Source organism: Pseudophryne corroboree, chromosome 5 (assembly GCF_028390025.1).
Source record: "Pseudophryne corroboree isolate aPseCor3 chromosome 5, aPseCor3.hap2, whole genome shotgun sequence".
Classification (NCBI taxonomy): domain Eukaryota; kingdom Metazoa; phylum Chordata; class Amphibia; order Anura; family Myobatrachidae; genus Pseudophryne; species Pseudophryne corroboree.
The window spans coordinates 631,186,912-631,200,789 of NC_086448.1; the positions used below are offsets into that span (position 1 = coordinate 631,186,912).

General features: G+C 46.6%; 1 long non-coding RNA gene across 1 annotated transcript in view; it reads right to left on the reverse strand.

Moving 5' to 3' along the window:
• Positions 1 to 10,541: 10,541 nt before the first annotated feature.
• LOC134929282 (uncharacterized) overlaps positions 10,542 to 13,878 on the reverse strand; it is an 85,765-nt gene continuing 82,428 nt past the window's right edge. Inside the window, exon 3 of the long non-coding RNA XR_010178441.1 lies at positions 10,542 to 10,765. This is a non-coding gene — a long non-coding RNA (uncharacterized LOC134929282). The remainder of the gene's footprint in view (positions 10,766 to 13,878) is intronic.

Consider the following 13,878-nt stretch of genomic DNA (forward strand, 5'->3'; position numbering starts at 1 on the left):
TGGTGTTGTAGAAATCTAATGAGATCCCCCCTCTACACAGCGAGATTCTAATACTAATGTGCGTCCACCAGGTAATTGGATGATTAACCAGATATGAAACAATCCAGAGTGGTAATCATTTATCAATACATATTAGGGTGCTGTTGATAGGTGATATCGTGATATACTCTGCTTTTCGGTGTCCAATGGTAAATTACTATATGAAATTATGGATATAGCCTTAGATTAACCATTTTATCCCTTTTACCTGGGACGCTCATGGATTACCCAGAACCTGGGTAATCCATGAGCATCCAGGGTACATGTCTGTGACAACTGTCACAAGGGAAATGGTAAGCAGGGGCAAAAATAGGATTTTTGGGTGGGGTTGCAATATATCTATATGTCTATATACAGGGGTGCTCGAAAGTTTGTAAACCCTTCAGAATTTTTAGACAAGTCCTATAAGTAGATAAACAGAACCAAATCAAATAAATGAGACAAAAAAAATTAGACATGCTCATTTTTTCATTGTGAAATATGATCCAATATCACCTATCTGTGAGTTGCAAAAGTATGTGACCCTTTGCTTTCAGTATCTGGTATGACCCCCTTGTGCAGCAATAACTGCATGTAAACATTTCTTGTAATTGTTGATTAGTCCTCGGGGGGCAGAGTACTACGAAGAGGGAGAAGGGGAAGCGGGATATCAGTGCCCGCCAACGAATATACTTTATACACCCCCTTGACAACAAGCATTACCGTTGGCAATGAGCATGGATCCCAGAGCATAATACGCCTGGCAATGAGCATAACACCCAGTGCATGAAAACCATAGCAACGAGCATGACACCCAGTGCATGAAACCCCTGGCAACAAGCAGGTAATTTAAAAGTAATTAGAAGCTTTACTGTAGGACATAATGTATCACGGGCATTGTGGTGTATGGCATAGTATGATGCAGGGGGTATAATATGGTGCAAGTGGCATTACTGTGTGGGGCTTAATATGGTGGAATGTTTTTTTTCCTGTGGTGGCCGAGGTCTGTTGTTGCACGGTCAAAAATGGGGAAGTATTTTCCTTTGAGGCCACACCCATTTTAGCGAGGCCACGCCCCCTCAAGGGTGCAGACAATAGCAGCCACTGACCCCAAGTCCCCCCCTGTGTACCTGGTGGCTGTCTGGGCTCTTAAAACCAAACCAGATGGTCGCAATGTTTTCCATGTTCCGTAGGATGCAATGTTCCAATAGTGCCATCCAATGGTCGCAATGTTTTCAATGTTCCAAAGGATGCGATGTTCCAATAGTGCCATCCGATGTTCTGTATTTTACAAGTATAAAAAAAGTTTTCTTTTTTTAAATAAAATCATTTTAGATAAGATTAAATATATGTTCTTCACTTACTTCATTCATTAAAAAAAAAATAACAATCAGTTAAGCAGTTAATTGTCGAATAGGCACTCAAAATTGCATTTCCCTGTCACCTTAGACTGGGTGGTATGCAATTCTTTGGACGTACATTATTTTATTGTTCTGATCTTGCCCAGAAGTGCCAGATCTAGCCATGCAAAATGGCTAAGTTCAACTAATGTACTGGGCGCGACATGAAAAGTGTCATTTGGGCACCTAAATGGGTCACTTTTCACATACTTCGTCTTGCCTGTGGCATATTAGAGGGCACAAGGCCATAATAGTTTGTGTCCCTCCTTAGGTATATAAGGTGACTCTGGTCAATAGGCCCAGGTCACCCAACCGTCCTCATCCTAGGCGGGCGCTAGTCCCATGGGATAGAGTTAGACCTCTGCCCTGTGTGCAGTTAGGGGGCACTAGGCCAAGTGTAAATAGAGTGTCCCCCAGGTGAATAAGAGTGATCTGGTCATTAGGCCCAGGTCACTCCAGCTGCCCATATTAGGCGGGCAGAAAGCCCGTGTCCACAAGTAAAAAGGTAATCTGGATAATAGGTACATATCACCGGAGTACCCCTCAGGCAGGCTGTACACCTGAGGCCCTTCTGGGCAGTAGGCCCAATTACGCAGCGTAAGGGGAAGTGGACAGTTTGTGCGGCGCCCACACCCCAGTTATTTAAAGTAAGATTTTCCCTTGTGTGGAGGAGCGGTCCAGTTCCACACACGTAGCCACAACAGCTCTAGGAGATAGGAACTTAAAGACAGGATGTTGTTTATTCTTGTACTGTGTTATTGTGATGTGTGCTGTCTTCCGTGCAGGGTAAAGTTTGTTTAAAGTTTGTGCATATTTTGTGTTGTGCAACATACACCTGAGGTAGTTGGAGGGCTCAGTTAATGAAGTTAGTGTAGCGGACGTACACTACAGTAGGTTAGCTTTTGGGCCTGCACGACTCTTGTTTCTCTTTGCCTCCTTACAGTGGAGAAGTAAGTGGAGGAGTAAGTGGAGAAGATCAGAGTACAAGATTGGCAACGGTGAGCATCATCTGTTTCTGTTTGTCCCTGTGTTTGTTTGTCCCCTTAGCGATGGTTTGGTGGACCTTGCACGGCCGTGCAAGGTCCAGAGTACACCTCAGCGTGAGAGCGCTGTTAGGTGACAGTTGAGTGGCTGAGGTTTTGTGCCGATGATGATCATTCACCTAAACGGTGAAGATCGCCGCCACCCCTGATGTATTCTCTTTTCCACTGGAAGAAGAGTTGAAACCCATTATTTGGTTAGCTTTCCTTCCTAGTTCATCCGTTATCTGCTTCTGAAAGAGGATCACCATGTCCGTGTCCAGTTGGAGTTCCAGGATCGTCATTTTTTGTACAGCCTGAAGGTGAGAGGGTGCGACGTCAGATAAGCAGCCACCACACCGCCCCTCTCACAGTGTGATAGGAAGCTACAGAACCTATAGGAAGCCAACGAAAGCACATAGAAAACACACAAACTCCACACAGATGGACCATAGCCAAGAATTTAATTGATGACCTTAAACCATAATAATTACAATAATTACATAATTATAACAATATATAAAAATATCGAAATAATTGTTTTGCATGTTTCATTTAGAGTGGGAAATACAACATAGGTCAACTTATGATAAATATTACAAATAATCAGGAACATTTCTATCATGTCAATTAACTTCCACTGACCCTTAGTAGCCAGTGTTATTGTTAGCAATGAGCTTCAGCATGGGAGCTCCAGCAGTCAGTTCTAGTCATAACAAACAGAAGGACATTGTCTATTGAGAAAACTATTGTGTGTACATGTCACAATGCATCAGAGTCTACTCTGCCATCAAGGTCATAAATTACTACATTTTTCTGTATGTTGGTTGCAACATGTTGCAAAACAGAAGAAAAAAACATTGTGAGGCTTTTGGTTAAGCAATTGTCCTCAACAGGCTCTGACAGCTCTTGGTTCTTCGACTGTTGTGGTACTACAAGATTCAGCATGCCATTTCAGCCTTAAATGGCAATGTTTCAGAGTATATGATGAGACATGCTCCGATCCTGGTCCACTGCATTACATATGTGTATGCTCCAGACCCCAAAGTACCTTTCAGGGGGACTCTTACTTCCCCAACATTCTCGGATAGAATGGCTTACTATAGCTTTACTCTTTGCCAGTCATCTTGGGTCCAGTCAGTGAGGCCTAATCACAGTAACTCTTCTTTACCACCCCTAACTTATAGGGTGAAGCAGTGTTGGTTTTGATTTTAGATGAGATATCGCCCCTTTGCCAATAGGAATCCTTAAATGACCAGGTTCAGAAGGAATGCCAAGAGGTGTCACTTCAACTATGGCTAATTGTGCCAGTTTCTTGTCCTGTCTTGGAGCCAATTACCTTTGTTTAAGGGGGCTATTTCTCTGTTGTGCACGTAGAGCACCATGATGTACCTCCTCTTACAGATGTGTGATGCGGTAGAATGTATGTCCTTATACCAGTTGTCCATCCCTTTAAGTTCAACACCATTCTGTAGCTCAGTCTCTCTTCTCTTCCCAAAGTGTATAGGTCTGTATGGTCACAACCGCACATGCAGAGTTGCAGACGTGAGTGAACATTAAACACATTTGTGGAAAGTAAACAGACATAACTGAGAAAACTAATGGATATATTTAATATTTTTATATACAGTCTTACTCATACGTCCTAGAGGATGCTGGGGATGCTTCAAGAACCATGGGGTATAGACGGGATCCGCAGGAGACATGGGCACACTACAAAACTTTGAATGGGTGTGAACTGGCTCCTCCCTCTATACCCCTCCTCCAGACTCCAGTTAGATTCTGTGCCTAGTGAGACTGGATGCACACTGAGGAGCTCTCTAGAGTTTCTCAGAAAAAGACTTTTGTTAGGTTTATTATTTTCAGGGAGACCTGCTGGCAACAGGCTCCCTGCATCGTGGGACTGAGGGGAGAGAAGCAGACCTACTTCTCTGAGTTCAAAGGCTCTGCTTCTTAGGCTACTGGACACCATTAGCTCCAGAGGGTTCGATCACTTGGTGCGCCTAGCTGCTTGTTCCCGGAGCCACGCCGTCACCCCCCTCACAGAGCCAGAAGACAGAAGCCGGGTGAGTATGAGAAGATCAGAACACTTCAGTGAGGGGGGGGGGGGGGGGGGGCGCCCTGGGCAGCATGGGGACCTCAAACAGCACTTGTATAAGTGAAAACAGTGCCTAGGCACTAGTTAAGGGATCCCCGCCAGTATAAATATAAATTTAAGCGGGACTGAAGCGTGCTATGTAGTGGGCGGGGCTTAGCCCACACAGCTCTGACCAGCGCCATTTTCTCTTCACAGAAGCTGCAGAGACGCTGACCCTGACCTCCACACTGCTGTACAAGTAACAGGGTGCAAAACGGGGGGGAGGGGGTTGATTTGGTGCTAATTTATATATATATAAAGTGCTAACAGGTCTGGGCAGTCTTTTTACTTGCTTCAGTTCCGGGATAGGCGCTGGGTTGTGAGCTGGCAGAACTCCCTCTGTGTCTCTCTTACAGGCTTTGTTGTGGGTCTGTCTCCTATAGCCCCAGTGTGGTTGTGGGTGTCGGTACGTGTATGTCGACATGTCTGAGGCTGAGTGCTCTTCCCAGGAGGAGGCTGGAGTGGGGACAGAAAATACTGTGAGAGTGGCTATGGGGGCACCGCCGACGGATGATTGGGTAAATATGTTGAGTGTTTTAAAAGCAAATGTGACTCGGTTGACTAAGAGATTTGATAAATCTGAGTCTAAGAACCAGACATAGAGGAAATCCATGGAGGATGCTTTGTCACAAGCCCAGAACCCTTCAGGGTCACAGAAACGTGCATTTACCCAGATAGATGATACAGATACCGACACGGACTCTGATTCCAGTGTCGACTATAGTGATGCCAGATTAAATCCAAAACTGGCTAAGAGTATTCAGTACATGATTGTGGCAATAAAAGTAGTGTTGCATATAACAGAGGACCCTGCTGTTCCTGATACAAGAGTCTGTATGTTTAAAGGAAAGAAACCAGAGGTAACGTTTCCTCCCTCTCATGAACTGAACGCGCTTTTTGAAAAGGCTTAGGAAAATTCTGACAAGAAGATACAGGTTCCCAAAAGAAATCCAGTGGCATATCCGTTCCCCTCTGGGGACAGGGAAAGGTTGGAGTCAATCCCCACGGTAGACAAAGCTTTATCGCGTCTATCCAAAAAGGTGGCGCTTCCGTCTCCTGACACGGTAGCCCTAAAAGATCCTGCGGATCGTAAGCAGGAAAATACACTAAAATCCATTTATGTCACTACAGGATCGCTACTCAGGCCTGCCGTTGCTTCGGCATGGGTGAGTAGCGCTATTTAAAAATGGGCAGATAACTTGTCATCTGAGGTAGATACCCTAGACAGGGATAGCGTGCTTTTGACTCTGGGTCACATCAGGGACGCTGCAGCATATTTAAAAGAAGCTGTAACGGATATTGGCCTTTTGGGATCAAGGGCCAATGCCATGGCAGTCTCAGCAAGGAGAGCATTGTGGATTCATCAATGGAATGCTGACGCTGACGCTAAGAAGGCGATGGAGTCTCTACCGTTTAACGGAAGGGTCTTGTTTGGTGACGGCCTCACTGGTGTCTACGGCTACCGTGGTTAAGTCTTCATTTTTACCTTATGTTCCTGCACAGCAGAAGAAATCGCCTCACTATCAGATGCAGTCCTTTCGGCCCAATAAATTAAAAAAAGGACGTGGGTCCTCCTTCCTTGCTGCAAGGGGAAGAGGAAGGGGAAAAAGGTCACATGCTGTAGCAAGTTCCCGAGAGCAGAAGTCCTCCCTGGCTTCTACCAAATCCACCGCATGACGCTGGGGCTCCTCTGCGGGAGTCCGCACCGGTGGGGGCATGTCTCCAACTCTTCAGTCAGGTCTGGGTGCACTCGGACCTGGATCCTTGGATAGTAGAAATAGTAACCCGAGGATACAGGTTAGAGTTCCAAGACGTGCCCCCTCACCGATTTTTTCAAATCGGCCTTGCCAGCTTCTCTTCTAGAAAGGGAGGTAGTAAGCGCTGCGGTACTAAAGTTGTGTCAAACTCAAGTAATTGTCACAGTGCCCCCGTCACAACAGGGGGAAGGCTTTTATTCAAGCCTGTTCGTGGTCCCGAAGCCGGATGGCTCGGTCAGACCGATTCTGAACCTAAAATCCCTCAATTTCTTTCTAAAAAAATTCAAATTCAAGATGGAATCTCTCCGAGCAGTGATCTCCAATCTGGAGGAGGTGGATTTTATGGTGTCGGTCGACATAAAGGATGCCTACTTGCATGTCCCTATATATCCTCCACATCAGGCTTACCTGAGATTTGCAGTTCAGGATTGTCATTACCAATTTCAGACGTTGTCGTTTGGTCTGTCCACGGCTTAGAGGATTTTCACCAAAGTAATGGCGGAAATGATGGTTCTCCTGCGCAACCAGGGAATCACAATTATCCCATACTTGGACGATCTCCTCATAAAGGCAAGATCCAAGGAGCAATTGCTGAAAAATGTTGCCCTTTCACTGACGATTCTGCAACAACATGGTTGGCTCCTAAATTTGCCAAAATCACAGTTGGATCCGACGACACGGCTGTCGTTCCTGGGTATAATTCTGGATACAGAATTGCAGAGAGTTTTTCTTCCAGTGGAAAAAGCTCTGGAAATACAGAACATGGTAAAACATATTCTGAAACCAGCAAAGGTGTCAGTTCTTCAATGCACTCGATTGCTGGGGAAAATGGTGGCGGCCTACGAGGCCATTCCGTATGGCAGGTTCTATGCCAGGGTGTTTCAGTGGGACCTGTTGGACAAGTGGTCCGGGTCTCACCTGGACATGCACCGGAAAATAATTCTATCTCCCAGGACCAGAATCTCCCTTCTGTGGTGGCCTCACAGTTCTCACCTTCTGGAGGGACTCAGGTTCGGGATTCAGGATTGGATCCTGGTGACCACAGATGCAAGCCTCCGAGGCTGGGGAGCAGTCACACAGGGGAGAAACTTTCAGGGAAAGTGGTCAAGCCAGGAAACAATGGCATTCTGCAAGCAGAACATCTGCTTTGAGGTCTGCCTGTCCTGATTCAGTCAGACAACGTGACAGCAGTGGCGTACATAAACCGCCAGGGCGGAACAAGGAGCAGAGCGGCGATGGCTGAGGCCACGAAGATTCTTCGCTGGGCGGAAAGACATGCCAGCGCTCTATCAGCAGTCTTCATTCCAGGTGTGGATAACTGGGAAGCAGACTTCCTCAGCAGACACGATCTCCATCCAGGAGAGTGGGGTCTTCATCAAGAGGTCTTTGCAGAAGTGACAAGTCGTTGGGAAGTTCCTCAAGTAGACATGATGGCATCCTGCCTCAACAAGAAACTTCAGAGATATTGTTCCAGGTCAATGGACCCTCAAGCGATAGCGGTGGACGCCCTAGTGACACAGTGGGTGTTTCCATCGGTATATGTGTTCCCTCCACTTCCACTCATTCCAAAGGTGATAAAAATTATAAGAAGAACAAGGGTTCAGGCGATACTCATTGTTCTGGATTGGCCAAGAAGGGCCTGGTATCCAGATCTTCAGGAGTTGCTCATAGAAGATCCCTGGCCTTTTCCTCTTCAGGAGGACCTGTTGCAACAGGGTCCATGCGTGTATCAAGACTTACCGCTGCTGCGTTTGACGGCGTGGCGGTTGAAGCCAAATTTTAGGCCGAAAGAGTATTCCCAGTGAAGTCATTCCCACACTTCTTCAGGCTAGACAAGAAGCAACGGAAAAGCATTACCACCATATTTGGAGAAAATATGTGTCTTGGTGTGAATCCAAGAAGGCTCCTACGGAAGAATTTTGCCTGGGGCGTTTGCTCCATTTTCCACAAGCAGATGTGGATGCGGGCCTAAAGTTAGGCTCTATTAAAGTACAGATTTCAGCCTTGTCGATCTTTTTTCAGAAAGAATTGGCCTCCCTTCCAGAAGTTCAGACCCTCGTGAAAGGCGTGCTACACATCCAACCTCCATTTTTGCCTCCTGTGGCACCATGGGATCTTAATGTGGTGTTGCAGTTCCTGCAATCGCATTGGTTTGAACCTTTGCACAAAGTTGAGTTAAAATTCCTTACTTGGAAAGTAGTCATGTTGTTGGCCTTGGCGTCCGCAAGGCGAGTGTCTGAGTTGGCGGCTTTGTCTCACAAAAGCCCCTATTTAATTTCCATGCTGATAGAGCGGAGTTGAGAACTCGTCAGCATTTTCTACCGAAAGTAGTTTCATCATTTCACGTGAACCAGCCTATTGTGGTGCCAGTGGCTACTGATGCCTTGGCGGATTCAAAGTCTCTCGATGTGGTCAGAGCTTTGAAGATCTATGTCACCAGAATGGCTCAGATTAGGAAAATGGAGGCTCTGTTTGTCCTGTGGGCTCCCAACAAGATTGGGGCTCCTGCTTCTAAGCAGACTATTGCGTGCTGGATTTGTAATACGATTCAGCAGGCTCATTCTATGGCAGGATTGCCGTTACCGAAATCGGTGAAAGCCCATTCTACCAGAAAGGTGGGCTCATCCTGGGTGGCCGCCCGTGGAGTCTCGGCGTTACAACTTTGCCTAGCTGCTACTTGGTCGGGATCATACACTTTTGCGAAGTTTTACAAGTTTGATACCCTGGCTGAGGAGGACCTCTTGTTTGGTCAATGGGTGCTGCAGAGTCATCCGCACTCTCACGCCCGTTCTAGAGCTTTGGTATAAACCCCATGGTTCTTGAAGCATCCCCAGCATCCTCTAGGACGTATGAGAAAATAGGATTTTAATACCTACCGGTAAATCCTTTTCTCTTAGTCCGTAGAGGATGCTGGGCGCCCGTCCCAGTGTGGGTTGTATCTGCAGTTTGGTTATAGTTACGCTCATGTTGCATTGAGTTCAGTCAATCTGTGACTGTTGGTCATGCCGGGGTGGTGAGCTGAAATGCGCGAAAAGTTACCCGTTTGGACATCAAAACGGGACTTTTCATGATCGCGCCCATGTGTTTAGTCGGGTTTAGCTGCTTTACATCGCTAAACCCGTCTCTTATGGGCGCGATCAGCGCGATAACGGGGGACCGTAGAATATCGACCCGTGATCTCCCGTCACTTTAGACGGGAGATCGGGGGTAATAAAAGATTTGAATCCCGCCCTATGAGTTTAACCATTTTTTGTATATTTTGTCAGCCATAGTGGTACAACTTCTACTAGTGCAGCTCTATCTTTTATTTTGACTAAGCTAAGTGACAGCAGTGGGCAGCAAACATGTGGCAGTTAACAATATTATTTTAAATGCTGTAATCATCTGTTAAAATAATTTTCAACTTTAATGTAGGATCAAGTTAATCAGTTCCTGAAAGACAGCTTTGACCTGAAGAAGGTTTGCTATTCGAGCATGGAGAGTTTGTCAGAAGATATCATGCAGTGTTTGACTTTGTACCATTGCACAGAGAGGTTTTGGGTGTATATAGGAGCCGGCTCACTGAAGCCAATTTGTGTCCAATCCTATGTGATCCAAGTTCAACCAATCATCTAAAACCTGAGCTGAGTTACATCTGTCGCTAACAAACAGTATGTGCAGCCATTTTGTGCCACATCCTCATGAATATTGATAACCATAGGGAGCAGACCATAAATGGCGCTCCCAGTGTGAATGAGTGACAACTATGCTATATATAATATGTACATCTATTAGAAAGGTGGTGACCTTGTTTGTGGAGGTGCTAATAGTGCACACTGTAAACAGATGTTTATTTTGTGTTCAGGGTGGTTGTAGAGGATAATGGGACCAAGATTTGCTGTACTACATCTGAGAAAAGCAGCCTGTGGCTCTCCAGCTGAATTATAATTCCAATGATCCCTGCTGTTTGCCGGGCCTGCTGGAAATTGTTTGTCAACAATGGATGGAGTGCCTCAGGTTGCCCCAGCATGCTTTACACACAGTATGCACCATGTTATGTTTTTGACTAATATACACACACCTAATTTATGTATTAATTAATTAACTAGATCAGGGGCCCAAGGGAGGTAGAGTATGTATGTAGTGGAATGAAGGATTGAGTAGTAATTTAATTTAATGTGTTCGATTTTAAAAATGTAAATTAATCAATGGAGGCATTGGTGATGGTCTTTATTGCATAGACAACAATTTTTATTGGTTATTGCGCTGATCTGACTTTTACTAATCCAACTTTTACTTTTTCTTTGATTTGACATGTCCTGAATTAAGCCGTCTATGCCCTTGGGCATCGGCCTTAGCAGATGACGTTGACAAACTTGCATTGTCAGGACTAGGAGCAGCAGCTTCAGCACTAGTATGTGGTTCATGATCCTCTCAATTGTTCATCCTCCGTTTCTGTCAACAAATGCAAGGTTAGGTATAGAACACACCACAATTTGTACCAAAAATGTACTACCTAAAGTAACACACAATACATAACGTGAGTCACAAAAAAATTAATAATGCACTGCGGTTCATTTTCACCTACAGCATTTTTTATTAGGTTCTGTTTTATATTAACACTGGGGCAGAGCCCCTGGATGGAGGGACAGAGCACTCCAGGATGGACGCAGAGCCGGCGCTACCCGCTCAGCAAGGGTATGCAATGCAGGGAGGCGCTGAGGTGAAGAGGCGCTCTCCCTGCTCTGCTACCCTGCTGCTGCGCCTGTCAGTGTGGATGACAGGTAGCAGCGCTGGCAGCGGGTAACGCGGCTCTCTCCCCTCCTCCTCCCCAGTGAGACTGCAGGCAGTGGCACTGTGCAGACTCACCCCTCACACAGCTCCGCTGCCGCCCGTCGCCGTCCCAAACTGTATTGGGGGCGTGGCCTAATCGCGGGAGGCGTGGCCACGCCCCCTCATGGAAAACGGTTTTTTTTTTTTAAATCTTAATGTCGCCTGATGATCCCTGAGCCCCCGGCCAGCCCCTCAGGCAGGGTGAATTCAGTGTAGGAACATTATCAGTGTGATCACCCTCCGCCCCCCTCCCCACCTATACAGGAACAGGCAGAGGCTCAGCATTAGCAGCATATGCTGTGCTCCCAGGATGAAAGCCTTATGCTGCTGCCCAGTAAAGAGGGATGGTGGTGGGAGTGCAGCAGACCAGGGTCCATGCTGGGCCACTCCATAAGTCCCAGGTAATTAGTACCCGCTCCCCCCTCGTCATCACTTCTGACATCCTACAGCCGCTGAAGTAACGGAGCCTGCCAGAAACCGGAGGCGGAGAAGGGAGAGAAGGAGCAGCGCCTGAGCCGGGACCTCCTGCAGGTACTTGGGCCGCATTGTGGTGGGAATGATGGCTGTACCTGACATAGGGGGTCATTCAGAGATGAACGCAGATGGTGTATATGCAGCCAGATCTGCATTCATCTCTGCACATGCTGAGGGTCGCCCAGCACAAGGCAAGGCCGCCCAGCATGTGTGGCGCCGCCTCCCGATGCATCCGCAATTTGATTGAGGACACATCTGATCTAAGGTTGACCCCTGGCAGTGCAGCTTGGTCAGCAGCCATTTTTTATGGGAGCGGCTGTGTGTGACGTCCTGGCCTGCCCCCTTTTTTACCGGCGTCACCCTCGCAACACCTTAACTCCGCTACGCTGTCGCCTATCAATCACATTGTGGTTGCATCCATTGGGGAAGCGACCGCAATGTGTGTGGCCTCATCCCACTGCGCATGCAGTTTGCTGCCACTGGCAAACTGCGGTGAGGGCCGCTATTGCAGCGGGGTCTCAATGACCTTCATAATGTGTATAATGGGCTGTACCTGGCATAATGTGTATAATGGGCTCTACTCTGGCGTAACGTGTAATAGCGGCTCTCCTGTATGGCGTAAGGTGTATAAGGGTACTACTGTGCGGTGTAATGTGACTAACGGACACTGCTGTGCGGTGTAATGTGACTAACGGACACTGCTGTGCGGTGTAGTGTGAATGACGGACACTACTGTACAGGATAATGTGACTAACGGACACTACTGTGCGGTGTAATGTGACTAACGGGCACCGCTGTGTGGTGTAACGTGACTAACGGACACTGCTGTGTGGTGTAATGTGACTAACGGACACTACTGTGTGGGGTTATGTGAACTGGTACTATTCTGTGGCCCTATATTTTTGGCACGCGCCTTCGGCGCGCACTGTCCCTGTTCTGAGCATGGCCAGAGGAAACTATTGCCCTGAGCTCTTCGAGATCTAGAACTGGCCCTGTCATTGATTTTAAATGTGAATAAGGGGCACTATTATGTGGCATAATATGAATCAGGAACACTACGTTTGGGTTAATGTGCATAAGATTGTAATACTGTGTTGCGTAATTTGAATTGTGGGTACCATTGTGGTCACGCCCTTCCTTTTGTGAGCACACCCCTTTTTGCAGTGCGCGCTATCCCTTTTTTATGGATGGGAGGGCGCAAATTTATTATTTGCAGGAGGGCGCCAAACACTCTAGCACCGGCCCTGGATGGACGGAGCACTCCTGAATAAACGGACACAGCTGCCGCTTGTCAGACACACCAGCCCCTGGATGTACTGAGGTACAGCACAAAAAAAGAATGTACGTTTGTTTTTATATTTTTAAACAGTAAGGACAGAGCTCCCCAGGATGGATGGAGTACCCCTGGTTGTACAGACACAGCTGCCCCTAGTCAGACACACCAGCCCCTGGATGTACAGTATACTGGGGTACAGCACAAAATTTTTATTTTTTTATTTTTAAACATTACGAATAGAGCACCCCAGGTTGGACTGAGCCCCCCTGGATGGACTGAGCCCCCCTGGATGGGAAAACACAGATGCCCCTTGTCAGACACACCAGCCCCTGGATGTACAGTATACTGGAGTACAGCACAAACAAAAGAATGTAAATTTGTTTTAATTTATTTACATTTTTTATAACAATAGAGACAGAGCAACCCAGGATGGACAGAGCATCATATGGGGAGTGGGACTTTCTACAGCCACCCCTGCCATCTGTACTGTAAGGTCATCTAGTCACACTACCTTTCTTCTAAGATCCTGGTATAAATTGAGGAGAGTTTTATGCTAATGTTGATAACATCTGAAGGTAGAAAGAGACATGAATGTCAAATTTGCCGTTGGATTTAAAGCAGTGATTTTTTTTTTTTTAGGTTAGTTTTTGCCTTTATAAAAACTGAAGCGTTCAATTCTGTGTCAAAATCTTCAAAAATTCTTCAGCACATCAGCAAATCAGCACAATAACACCCCTTTCTGACCAAAATGCAGGGTCTGATCTAAATTATTGAACACTGTTTCAAGCCATGTCATAGCTGATCCTGCTCACCGTATGCTTTAACATGACCACGCCATGGTCACACCGTTCACATAGTGGGAAACCTGGATCAGTACTGGGTTAGACCCTGGTAGCTACCAGTGTCAGAATCACAGCTACAGCAAACTGGGTAGACTCTATCTTTAAGGCTTAGTAAGTAGACCCTTAAATTCCTTCGCCTTGGA